Consider the following 15,028-nt stretch of genomic DNA (forward strand, 5'->3'; position numbering starts at 1 on the left):
CGTTCTTTCGACTGAAATGACTACCTCTTACAAAAATGACTTGTAACTTATATTTCCAACTATAAACCTATACTTTTTCTATTTAGATTCATAAAATAGAATTCAATATCAAACCATAGCAATTTGATTCACTCAAAACGGATTTAAAATGAAGAAGTTATGGGTAAAACAAGATTGGATATTTTTTTGATTTTTGTAGCTACGGGAAATATTAACAATTCTATACAAATCATATCCTAGCTAACTTATATTGTATTATATATGTATTCTAATATATTATGTAATCTTGGGATACCATAGACACGTATGCAAATGTTTTGACATATCATATCGACCCATGTATATATATTATTTGGAACAACCATAGACACTCTATATGCAGTAATGTTGGAGTTAGCTATAAAGGGTTGAGGTTGATTCCAAAAATATATATACTTTGAGTTGTGATCTAGCCTAAAACGTGTATACACTGGTTCGTGAATTGATTCAAGATAATATATATATCGATTTATTTCTGTACATCTAACTGTGGACAATTAGTTGTAGGTTACTAACGAGGACAGCTGACTTAATAAACTTAAAACATCAAAATGTATTAAAAGTGTTGTAAATATATTTTGAACATACTTTGATATATATGTACATATTTGTTATAGGTTCGTGAATCGACCAGTGGTCAAGTCTTACTTCCCGACGAAGTAAAAATCTGTGAAAGTGAGTTATAGTCCCACTTTTAAAATCTAATATTTTTGGGATGAGAATACATGCAGGTTTTATAAATGATTTACAAAATAGACACAAGTACGTGAAACTACATTCTATGGTTGAATTATCGAAATCGAATATGCCCCTTTTTATTAAGTCTGGTAATCTAAGAATTAGGGAACAGACACCCTAATTGACGCGAATTCTAAAGATAGATCTATTGGGCCTAACAAACCCCATCCAAAGTACCGGATGTTTTAGTACTTCGAAATTTATATCATATCTGAAGGGTGTCCCAGAATGATGGGGATATTCTTATATATGCATCTTGTTAATGTCGGTTACCAGGTGTTCACCATATGAATGATTTTTATCTCTATGTATGGGATGTGTATTGAAATATGAAATCTTGTGATCTATTGTTACGATTTGATATATATAGGTTAAACCCATAACTCACCAACATTTTTGTTGACGTTTAAAGCATGTTTATTCTCAGGTGAATACTAAGAGCTTCCGCTGTTGCATACTAAAATTAGGACAAGATTTGGAGTCCATGTTTGTATAATATTGTGTAAAAACTGCATTCAAGAAACATATGTTGATGTAATATATTTCTATTGTAAACCATTATGTAATGGTCGTGTGTAAACAGTATATTTTAGATTATCATTATTTGATAATCTACGTAATGTTTTTTTTTTAAACCTTTATTGATAAAATAAAGGTTATGGTTGTTTTAAAAATGAATGCAGTCTTTGAATATAGAACGTTTATAATCAATATGAACGGGACACTTCAGTTGGTATCCGAGCGTTGGTCTTAGAGAACCAGAATTTTGCATTAGTGTGTCTTATCGAGTTTGTTAGGATGCATTAGTGAGTCATGACTTTGACCGTGTTTACTTGAAAAATGATTGCTTAACAAATTTTGTTAGAAACTATATATTTTTAACATGTGAATATTATGTGATATATTTATCTCTTAACGTGTTTGATATTATGTGATAGATGTCTACCTCTAGAACAAGTCCCATTGACTCACCTAATAATAATGAAGAGTCAAATGTAAATTGGAATGATTCGTGGACTGATTCACAAGTTCCCGAAAAGGAACCGGAAGAAGAGTCGGAACCGGAAGAAGAATCGGAACCGGAAGAAGAATCGGAACTGGAAGAAGAAATAGAACCAGTGGGGGAAATAATAAAACGGTTAAGTAGAAGAAAATCCTCAACCAACCGACCAAAGTTAATTATGGTCAATGGTGTTTCCGCCAAGGAAGCAAAGTATTGGGAGGATTACCAATTCTCCGATGAATCGGATCCCGACAAGGATTCCGATGATGTTATAGAAATTACCCCAACACAATTTAATAAGGCAAAAGAGAACAATAAGGGAACGGGCATAAAAATAGAGAAATTTGATTCCAAACCCGATGAACTTTTTATGTATCGTCAACACCCGTATTTCTTAAGTTGTGACAATAACCCGGGAACCTCTAAACCACCAGGTTTTTCTAAACCAATGTGGAAAATGACGGCTCGTATTAGGGGAACATCATATATCCCTAGAAACTTGGCAAAACGAACCAAAACCAAAGAAGAAGAAACGAGCGAGTCGGAATAAGATAGTTGTATTCGTGTGGTGTAATATATGCAATATAGTGTGCTTATGCTTTATGATATATGTAAAAATTGCTTGTATTAATAAGTATTTTTTTATGAATCTAACTCTTGTCTATTTTACAGTATAAAAACACAAAATGGATAGACAACCCAATATTTTAAGAGACCTACCCGGAGACATGATTGATGAAATCTTGTCTAGAGTCGGTCAGAATTCCTCGGCACAACTATTTAAGGCGAGATCAATTTGTAAGACATTCGAAGAACGTTCCAAGAATGCCTTGGTTTATAAAAGGCTTTCGTTCGAAAGATGGGGGATATCACATTGGCAAATCCATAAGTTACGATGTGTTTACTTTGACGCATATATTGCGGGGAACCCAAATGCTATTTTACGCAACGGGTTAAGAAATTATTTTGACTCAATATATCCGAATATAGGACTTCGTGATTTAGAAAAGGCGGCTAACATGCAACATAAAGAAGCATGTTATGCTTACGGGTTAGTAATGTTCGCTTCTCACCAAAGTGAGAACAAGAACATCGGGCTACAACTATTAAACAAAATGTTCCCACAAGTGACGGAGTCGGTAATTGGGGTAAGAAATGAGGTTTTTAGGTTATTACGAGATTGTTGGTCATTACGTAACCTTCATCCTTTTGACGACGTTACAACACATTGTCTTACTATCGGTCACAACGGTTATGTTCCACAAAACCAAGGATGGGAAGTGGTATTAGTAAAACTGATAATGCTAAAAACGAACATATATTTCATAGCATTATTCCTCAAGAAAGACAAGCTTTTAGTTGCAATTGTTCTATTTACAAGTTATATTCGTTTAAATAATGAAAGGTGAAGACAAAAGACAGATTCGACGAATTGAAGACGCAAACGACCAAAAAGCTCAAAAGTATAAAAGACAATCAAAGAGGTTCCAATTATTGATAAGAAACGTCTCGAAATTACAAGAGTACAAGATTCAAAACGTAAAGTACAAGATATTAAATTGTACGCTAGGACGTTCGAAAATCCGGAACTGGGACCAGAGTCAACTCTCAACGCTCGACGCAACGGACTAAAAATTACAAGTTAACTATGTATATAAATATAATATAATATATAATTAATTATATAAATTATATATATATTATATTTATATAATAAACCGTCGGTAAACAAAGAGCCAAAATGGAGTGAGCTGTATTTACAAACTCCGCGACTCGCGGAGTTTGAAGGCAAAAAGGGTCGCAAGTCGCGGAGCCCCAAATTCTGAAACTCCCTATAAAAGCAAACGAATTCTGATCACAAAAACAAACATATATATCCATCCTCTCTATATCTATACGTAAATATTTATATTTATATTTTAATTTTAATTTTAATCCTAATAATAAGGGTATGTTAGCGAATATTGTAAGGGTGTAAGTTGAAATTCTGTCCGTGTAACGCTACACTATTTTTAATCATTGTAAGTTATGTTCAACCTTTTTAATTTAATGTCTCGTAGCTAAGTTATTATTATGCTTATTTAATCCGAAGTAATCATGATGTTGGGCTAATTACTAAAATTGGGTAATTGGGCTTTGTACCATAATTGGGGTTTGGACAAAAGAACGACACTTGTGGAAATTAGACTATGGGCTATTAATGGGCTTTATATTTGTTTAACTAAATGATAGTTTGTTAATTTTAATATAAATATTTACAATTGGACGTCCCTATAAATAACCATATACACTCAATCGGACACGATGGGCGGGGTATTTATATGTACGAATAATCGTTCATTTAACCGGACACGGGAATGGATTAATAGCCACTAGAATAATTAAAACAGGGGTGAAATTACATTCAAGGGTAATTGGTGTAATTGTTAACAAAGTAGTAAAACCTTGGTTTACACGCAGTCGATAACCTGGTGTATTCATTAAACAAAGTATTAAAACCTTGTTACAATTCGAATCCCCAATTAGTTGGAATATTTAACTTCGGGTATAAGGATAATTTGACGAGGACACTCGCACTTTATATTTATGACTGATGGACTGTTATGGACAAAAACCAGACGGACATATTAAATAATCCAGGACAAAGGACAATTAACCCATCGGCATAAAACTAAAATCAACACGTCAAACATCATGATTACGGAAGTTTAAATAAGCATTATTATTTTATTTCATATTTTATTTCCTTTATTTTATATTTAATTGCACTTCTAATTATCGCATTTTATTTATTGTTATTGTATTTAATTGCACTTTTAATTATCGTACTTTTTAATTATCGCAAATTTATTTTATCGCACTTTTATTCGCAATTTCATTATCATTATTTACTTTACGCTTTAAATTAAGTCTTGTATTTATTTATTATTTTACATTTGGTTTTAACTGCGACTAAAGTTTTAAAATCGACAAACCGGTCATTAAACGATAAAAACCCCCTTTATAATAATAATATTACTTATATATATATTTGTATTTTTATAAAAGTAAACTAATATAGCGTTAAGCTTTGTTTAAAGATTTTCCCTGTGGAACGAACCGGACTTACTAAAAACTACACTACTGTACGATTAGGTACACTGCCTATAAGTGTTGTAGCAAGGTTTAAGTATATCCATTCTCTAAATAAATAAATATCTTGTGTAAAATTGTATCGTATTTAATAGAATTTTCTTGTAAAAATTAATAGTATTTTATACCCCTCTGCTAAAACATCAAGTTATTTTTGGCGCCGCTGCCGGGGAACTGTTAAAAGCCGAAAGCGCAACGCTAAATATTTAAAAAAAAAAGATTTTTAGTTTACTTTTATTAAAATACGTTTTTGTAATAAAAAAAATATACGTTTTTAATTATTCGAAAATATAAAAAGAAAAACAAAAAATATAAGTATTTTTAAGATTTTGTTAAATATTTAAGTTTTATAAAGTTTCTTTATTTTTATATAAGTTTTATTTAAGTATTTTGTTTTTATTTAAAACATAAAAAAAACCGAAATTTTTTTTTAATATATATATAAATCTATTTTTAAGATATTTATTAAATTATAAAGTAGTTCTATTTTTATTTTAGTTTTTAAATATAAGTTTTTATTATATAAATATTTTAGATTTTAAAACAAAAAAATATAAAACAGAAAATAAAATAAAATAAAATAAAAACGCGTCAAATTTTAAACTGTACCTGAGTTGAATTTTGAAACCCCGCGACTCGCGGAGTTTTCTGCTTCGGGCATCGCAACTCGCGGAGACACTCTGACACCGACAGAAACCCTAATCTGCATTTAATTACGGAGTAATTATTAATTATTATTATTAACCCTAATTAATTATTATTATTATAATTAGTTTTACTTTTTATTTAATTTATATTTTAGTTAAATTAGTTTAATTAAATTGTAAAATTAATAGTTTTAATAAATAAATAATATAAAAATAATATTTTTATAAAATTTGTACTTTTTACAACTTTTTGTATATTTTTATATTTTGTCCCTTTTTAATTGTTTTAGCGTAATATTTGTATTTTTCGCTCATATTTAGTTTTAAGCTTAGTTTTTGCCATAGTTATTTTTACTTCTAGATTTTTAGGCTTTGCCGTAGAATTCCTTAAGTGCTTTTTCTTTAGACTAAGATTTAGGTACTTTAGAACTTTGCGACGCCTTTTTAAGTTTTAGTTTCTTTTTAAGTTATTTCTATTTGGGATATAGTTTTTCCTGTAAGCTTTAAAATTTTTAGACGACTTTTACCAATGTATCAATTATCATTCCAATTAGTAATCTCAATTTGTGATTATAATTTTAAGTTAGTTGTAGTAATAAGGTTAGGTTAGTCAAGTATTTTTAAGTTTTATAAGTTTCTTTTATTTTTCCGTCACCTTTTATTTTTCAACCATTTTTCTTTTTCGACCTTTTTCGACACGCTCTTTTTCTTTCTTATTTCTCGCTATTCTAGTTTTTAGGACATAGATTTTTATTCTACTTCTTATCTAAATTTCTTAAAATTACGAAAATTTATTTTAAGTGGTTAAATTGATAGACATCAAAATTTTCTGGTTCGTAGTAATAGTTGGATTTGTAGGTGGACCGGGTTATTGGAGCCAAACAGTCCTCAATTATATTGAGACCAAACGAATCCTGCCCCTCTGCTGCATCTTTTGGCTATTCGAAACGTGGGCAAAATCAGAAAAGTCTATTGATTGGATAACTTATTATAATTTTTCTTTCCTTTTAAAAACTAATAGGATATTCAGTGAATGCACCGAGCAAGACGTTCACCACCTTTTGTACGTTCACCACCTGTAACTAGATCAAGACATTTAGCAAATATTACCGCCGTTGATTTTTCTTTAGAATCGTCATCCAGTCGGCCAAGTACTCCAGTTCAAATTTCCGATAATCCATTTTTTAAACCCGACCTCACAATTGAGAATCCGGAGAATATTCAGGAACGATTCGTAGATCCTAAACCATTAAATTTTTCTCCGGAACCACCAATCATTCAAACAGAGATTGTTGAGGAACGAACCATTAAATCAGAATCCTCTAGTGATTCCGATTCAACAAATTCAATTATGGATAATCTGGAACCTTTAAGTATGGAAGACCGAATGAGAGCTAAACGCACTGGCCAAGGTCACGCAATTACTCATCCAGACATTAATGCGCCAGATTATGAAATCAAAGGACAAATTCTACACATGGTGACTAATCAATGCCAATTTAGTGGTGCGCCGAAGGAAGATCCAAATGAACATCTACGTACCTTTAATCGGATCTGCACACTATTTAAAATCCGAGAAGTGGAGGATGAACAGATATATCTCATGTTATTTCCCTGGACTTTAAAGGGAGAAGCCAAAGATTGGTTGGAATCGTTACCTGAAGGGGCGATTGATACATGGGACGTTTTAGTTGAAAAATTTCTTAAACAATTCTTTCCTGCATCTAAAGCCGTAAGACTTCAAGGAGAAATTGTTACATTCACACAGAAGCCGAATGAAACTCTATATGAGGCGTGGACTAGATTTGGAAAGTTATTGAGAGGATGTCCGCAACATGGTTTAGACACCTGTCAAATAGTACAAATATTCTACCAAGGATGCGACATCACTACAAGGAAAGACATAGATATAGCAGCTGGTGGTTCTATTATGAAGAAAACTGAAACTGATGCTTACAAAATTATTGATAACACTGCTTCCCACTCACATGAGTGGCACCAAGAAAAAGATATCGTTAGATCATCTAAAGCAGCTAGAGCCGATTCTAGCCATGACTTAGATTCCATTTCTGCAAAGATAGATGCTGTGGAGAGACGAATGGAAAAGATGACTAAAGATATTCACTCAATATGAATTAGTTGTGAGCAGTGTGGAGGACCACATTTGACAAAAGATTGTCTCAGTATTGAACTAACAATGGAACAAAGAGAGAATATTTCATACATAAACCAAAGGCCTGGAAATAATTATCAAAATAATTATCAACCGCCAAGATCGATTTACAATCAAAACCAGAATTATAACCGAAATATTCCATACAACAACCAACAAGGTCCTAGCAATCAACAAGTATCTAATAATACTTACAACCAGCAAAGACCTAATTTTCAAAACAAACTACCACAACAAACCGATGATAAAAAGCCAAATTTAGAAGATATGATGACAAAGCTAGTTGAAACTCAAACGCAGTTTTTCACATCTCAAAAACAAACTAATGAACAAAATGCTCAAGCATTTAGAAATCAACAAGCTTCTATTCAAAACTTGGAACAAGAAGTAAGTAACCTAGCAAGATTAATAGGTGAAAGAAAACCGGGAAGTCTACCTAGTGATACAAATGCTAACCCCCGTAATGAAACAGCTAAAGCCATTACCACAAGAGGTGGTACAACACTTAAACCACCTGAAATACCTGTAACTTCTGATGAAGCTATTCCTACTCCACAAGAACCACAACCTAATCAAGATAAGGAAAAAGAACCGGTAGTTGAAAAGGTTAATGAAGATAACACAGTTAAGGCTAAACCTTATGTTAAACCATACCAACCACCACTTCCTTACCCGAGTAAAATGAAGAAAGAGAAACTTGAAACCGAGCAATCCAAATTCTTGGATATGTTTAAACAGATAAATGTAAATCTTCCTTTCATTGATGTGATTTCAGGAATGCCTAGATATGCTAAATTCTTGAAAGATCTAATCTCAAATAGAAAGAAAATGGAAGAACTCTCGGCTGTTACCATGAATGCAAATTGCTCAGCAGTGCTGTTGAATAAGATACAAGAAAAATTATCTGATCCAGGAAGTTTCACAATTCCATGTTTTCTGGGAAGTCTTAATTCAATAGAAGCATTGGCAGACTTAGGTGCTAGTATAAATCTAATGTCGTATTCACTATACGCTAAACTAGACCTTGGAGAATTGAAAGCAACCAGAATAAGCATACAACTAGCCGATAGATCAATAAAATATCCTAGAGGGATAATGGAGAATATGCTAGTTATAGTTGGTACTTTAGTATTTCCAGTAGATTTTGTTGTTCTGGACATGGAAGAAGATTCTCAAGTTCCTCTCATATTAGGAAGACCATTCTTAAACACGGCTAAAGCAATGATAGACGTGTTCGGTAAGAAATTGACCCTAAGTATAGAGGATTTTAAAAATACTAGTAAAGCAGTAGTTGTATTAGAATCTAGTGCTCTCTGATAATAAAGAACAGCCCTAGTCTTATATACTGACTACCCAATTCTAGTAAAATTTTTCAAAATTTTCAATTAAATGAACTCAAAATCATGTTTATACATATTTATGAACGATAAAACTAGGTTTTAACACCGAAATTATTGTTACCTCGGAAAGGACATAAATTGAGAAACAAATCAAAATGTTAAAATTCATTTAAAATGGAATAGAGGACAATAAAAAGGAAAATAAAAGCCAAGTGTGGGAAAATTCTCCAAGTTATTCAAAACATATGTCACATACTTTTATACAAATAACTGAAAATACTTTTGCTTTGGACTAAACTAAACAATTTTACCCAATGAAAGAAAAGAAGAGATGGATCTACACGATGAATCAATTCCATCATTAAAAGGAAGTAAAGTCTTCCGAAAAAGAAACGCGCTTCTTGATTTAGGTCATGAAGTTGTCGTCCAGACCAGCTGTAGGTTGACGAAAAATCTAGAAAAGTCATCACTAAAATCAGCAGGAAATCCACGGACCTCAGCACCAAACAGGGTCGCCAAATGGTCAGATTTATCCTAACCATGAGAAGGATTTATCTCGTACAATGGGGGGCACCGTGCAAATTAGCTGGATAAGACTAATGAATCAGATCCCCAGAAAGGATAATCTCCTTAAAAGATCAAAAATCAGCTTTTAAACCTGATATTACTCAATCCTTGAGATTGACCTTAAAGATTGAGAATTACAAACTCATGGAATTCAATGATATCTAAACTCGAGCCTGAACGAGAAAATATTTTGATCAAAATTACAAACCGATTTGTTTTCTAAAAACCCATTTTCAATGCGTTCATTACCATTGAACGTAAAATCCTAGGAATTCACCTGGAATTCATTAGGTCACCTGAACCAAATCGGGTGTCAACCGTAAGAACGGTGGTTGCATAGTGGTCAAAGACAGGACCTTGTGCCAAACCTACAAATTATAAGGGTGAGCTTTGCTATTGCTCCTACCAAGGATAGTAATTGCGACTGACACGTTATAAACTATAATTAAAAGCATGTCAGGGGACATTGCCTTAACAGTTGCTTGTTCAACGCTTTCCTTTACAACTGGACGGTAGTTTACCGAAAGGTAATATACGGGACAAGTAAACTGGACGTGTTGCTTTCCAAATACAAGGATAGCAAGTAGGTGACACAAAACCATAAGTTTTGAGCTAAAATTTTCAAATATGAAACCCACCAAACCCACAAAAATAATTTGCAAACACCGGTAAAGGGTTATTCCGGAAAACTTATCTAGGATAAAAACTAGATTTAATTTTCAAAAGATCAAATGTTTTCATAAAGATCCAATTTCCTTAATGGATCTAAATTTTTATAGTCATGTGGGACTGTAAACCATATCGTTACTACCATTGTTTATACCGCTGTATAGAAATCACTGATGTACAAAGTGTGAAGAATAAAGAAGTGATTCTAGTATTTCAAGACGATATTGCTTGAGGACAAGCAACGCTCAAGTGTGGGAATATTTGATAATGCTAAAAACGAACATATATTTCATAGCATTATTCCTCAAGAAAGACAAGCTTTTAGTTGCAATTGTTCTATTTACAAGTTATATTCGTTTAAATAATAAAAGGTGAAGACAAACGACAGATTCGACGAATTGAAGACGCAAACGACCAAAAAGCTCAAAAGTACAAAAGACAATCAAAGAGGTTCCAATTATTGATAAGAAACGTCTCGAAATTACAAGAGTACAAGATTCAAAACGCAAAGTACAAGATATTAAATTGTACGTAAGGACGTTCGAAAATCCGGAACCGGGACCAGATTCAACTCTCAACGCTCGACGCAACGGACTAAAAATTACAAGTTAACTATGTATATAAATATAATATAATATATAATTAATTATATAAATTATATATATATTATATTTATATAATAAACCGTCGGTAAACAAAGAGCCAAAATGGAGTGAGCTGTATTTACAAACTCCGCGAATCGCGGAGTTTGAAGGCAAAAAGGGCCGCGAGTCGCGGAGCCCCAAATTCTGAAACTCCCTATAAAAGCAAACGAATTCTGATCGCAAAAACAAACATATATATCCATCCTCTCTATATCTATACGTAAATATTTATATTTATATTTTAATTTTAATTTTAATTTTAATCCTAATAATAAGGGTATGTTAGCGAATATTGTAAGGGTGTAAGTCGAAATTCTGTCCGTGTAACGCTACGCTATTTTTAATCATTGTAAGTTATGTTTAACCTTTTTAATTTAATGTCTCGTAGCTAAGTTATTATTATGCTTATTTAATCCGAAGTAATCATGATGTTTGGCTAATTACTAAAATTGGGTAATTGGGCTTTGTACCATAATTGGGATTTGGACAAAAGAACGACACTTGTGGAAATTAGACTATGGGCTATTAATGGGCTTTATATTTGTTTAACTAAATGATAGTTTGTTAATTTTAATATAAAGATTTACAATTGGACGTCCCTATAAATAACCATATACACTCAATCGAACACGATGGGCGGGGTATTTATATGTACGAATAATCGTTCATTTAACCGGACACGGAAATGGATTAATAGCTACTAGAATAATTAAAACAGGGGTGAAATTACATTCAAGGGTAATTGGTGTAATTGTTAACAAAGTAGTAAAACCTTGGTTTACACGCAGTCGATAACCTGGTGTATTCATTAAACAAAGTATTAAAACCTTGTTACAATTCGAATCCCCAATGCGTTGGAATATTTAACTTCGGGTATAAGGATAATTTGACGAGGACACTCGCACTTTATATTTATGACTGATGGACTGTTATGGATAAAAACCAGACGGACATATTAAATAATCCAGGACAAAGGACAATTAACCCATGGGCATAAAACTAAAATCAACACGTCAAACATCATGATTACGGAAGTTTAAATAAGCATAATTATTTTATTTCATATTTTATTTCCTTTATTTTATATTTAATTGCACTTCTAATTATCGCATTTTATTTATTGTTATTGTATTTAATTGCACTTTTAATTATCGTACTTTTTAATTATCGCAAGTTTATTTTATCGCACATTTATTCGCAATTTCATTATCATTATTTACTTTACGCTTTAAATTAAGTCTTATATTTATTTATTATTTTACATTTGGTTTTAACTGCGACTAAAGTTTTAAAATCGACAAACCGGTCATTAAACGGTAAAAACCCCCTTTATAATAATAATATTACTTATATATATATTTGTGTTTTTATAAAAGTAAACTAATATAGCGTTAAGCTTTGTTTAAAGATTTTCCCTGTGGAACGAACCGGACTTACTAAAAACTACACTACTGTACGATTAGGTACACTGCCTATAAGTGTTGTAGCAAGGTTTAAGTATATCCATTCTCTAAATAAATAAATATCTTGTGTAAAATTGTATCGTATTTAATAGTATTTTCTTGTAAAAATTAATAGTATTTTATACCCCTCTGCTAAAACATCAAAAACCAGAATGCATGACTTGTTTCTGGACGTATAAATTACGTGTCTTTATTGCCTTTGCTGAACGCCTTATTTATTAACTAGAATTATCTTCGCAACTACTTCGTATCAAAGTTTTATGTGCTATATTTCATGCTATATGTAGAATAGCGGTATTGTAAGTTTGCAAGTTATTGTATAAAGGTTTGAATATGATATTTTTTTTTGTGATTAGTTTTTCATATAGAATTGTAGTAGTTGAAATGGTATGTTAGCTACTAAGTATGAACTTAACGGGTAGGTACTACCCGAATTAAAGAGTATAAAACGCTAATATGAAGAAAGAGCTTTTATAAATAAGTTCATATTACGCTACGAAATACTATTGACTACTCTTGATATTCTATATGATTAACTCGTTTCATTTGACTGTTTTGAAGGAAATGGCACTAAATACTCGACACACCTTGAATATGAGCGAAGAGGAATTTCGTGCCTTTCTTGTTTCAAACATAGCCGCAGTACAGGCCGTGCTACATACCAACAATAACTCTGAATCTAGCAATACGGCTAACGGTGCAAGAAATCATGTAGGATGCTCCTACAAGGAATTCACTGCCTGCAAACCTTCAGAATTTGATGGGACCGAAGGACCAATCGGATTGAAACGGTGGACCGAGAAAGTTGAATTGGTCTTTGCCATAAGTAAGTGTGCTGAAGGAGACAAAGTGAAGTACGCTACGCATACCTTCACAGGTATTGCGTTAACATGGTGGAATACCTATCTAGAGCAAGTGGGACAAGATGCTGCTTACGCGCTACCGTGGTCAGCATTCAAGCACTTGATGAACGAGAAGTACCGTCCTAGAACCGAGGTCAATAAGCTCAAGTCAGAACTTAGAGGGTTACGAACACAGGGATTCGATATTACTTCGTACGAAAGACGATTTACAGAATTGTGCCTATTGTGTTCGAGAGCATTCGAAGATGAGGAAGAGAAGATCGACGCGTTTGTGAAAGGGTTACCGGAGAGAATCCAAGAAGATATAAGTTCACACGAGCCTGCCTCCATACAAAAGGCATGTAGAATGGCTCACAAACTAGTGAACCAGATTGAGGGAAGAATTAAAGAACAGGCGGCCGAAGAGGCCAACATGAAGCTAGTCAAAAGAAAGTGGGAGGAAAACGGTGATAAGAGTCACCAAAACAACAACAACTATCCCAACAATTGCAACATCAATCGCAAATACAACAAACGGCAAAACAACAACAACAACTACAACTACAACAATCATTCCAACAACAATAACAACCGCAACAACAACAATCAGAAGCAGCTATGCCAAAGGTGTGAAAAGTATCACTCGGGGTTCTGCATCAAATTTTACAACAAGTGTAAAAGAAATGGTCATAGTGCGGCGAAGTGTGAGGTCTACGGACCAGGGGTTAACAGAACGAAAGGAACAAATGGTGTCGGAACGAGTAATGGCGGAGCAAGTAGTGTCGGAGCAACTTATGCCAATGTAGTTTGTTATAAATGTGGAAAACTGGGCCACATTATTAGAAATTGCCCGAACCAGGAGGACACGAATGGACAAGGCCGCGGAAGAGTTTTCAATATTAATGCGGCAGAGGCACAGGAAGACCCGGAGCTTGTTACGGGTAGGTTTCTTATTGACAATAAATCTGCTTACGTTTTATTTGATTCGAGTGTGGATAGAAGCTATATGAGTAGAGATTTTTGTGCTAAATTAAGTTGTCCATTGACACCTTTGGATAGTAAATTTTTACTCGAATTAGCAAATGATAAATTAATTTCAGCAGATAATATATGCCGGAATCGAGAAATTAAACTGGTTAGCGAAACATTTAAGATTGACTTGATACCAGTAGAGTTAGGGAGTTTTGATGTGACAATCGGTTTGGACTGGTTGAAAGAAGTGAAAGCAGAGATCGTTTGTTACAAAAATGTAATTCGTATTATACGAGAAAAAGGAAAACCCTTAATGGTGTACGGAGAAAAGGGCAACACGAAGCTACATCTAATTAGTAATTTGAAGGCACAAAAACTAATAAGAAAAGGTTGTTATGCTGTTCTAGCACACATCGAGAAAGTACAAACTGAAGAAAAGAGCATCAATGATGTTCCCGTCGCAAAAGAATTTCCCGATGTATTTCCGAAAGAATTACCGCGATTACCCCCACATCGATCCGTTGAATTTCAAATAGATCTTGTACCAGGAGCTGCACCAATAGCTCGTGCTCCTTACAGACCCGCACCCAGCGAGATGAAAGAACTGCAAAGCTAACTGTAAGAACTATTAGAACGTGGTTTCATTCGACCAAGCACATCACCATGGGAAGCTCCTGTTTTGTTTGTCAAGAAGAAGGATGGTACATTTAGGTTGTGTATTGACTACAGAGAGTTGAATAAACTTACCATCAAAAACTGTTATCCACTGCCGAGAATTGACTACTTATTTGATCAACTA

Source organism: Rutidosis leptorrhynchoides, chromosome 10, assembly GCF_046630445.1.
Source record: "Rutidosis leptorrhynchoides isolate AG116_Rl617_1_P2 chromosome 10, CSIRO_AGI_Rlap_v1, whole genome shotgun sequence".
Taxonomy (NCBI): Eukaryota; Viridiplantae; Streptophyta; class Magnoliopsida; order Asterales; family Asteraceae; genus Rutidosis; species Rutidosis leptorrhynchoides.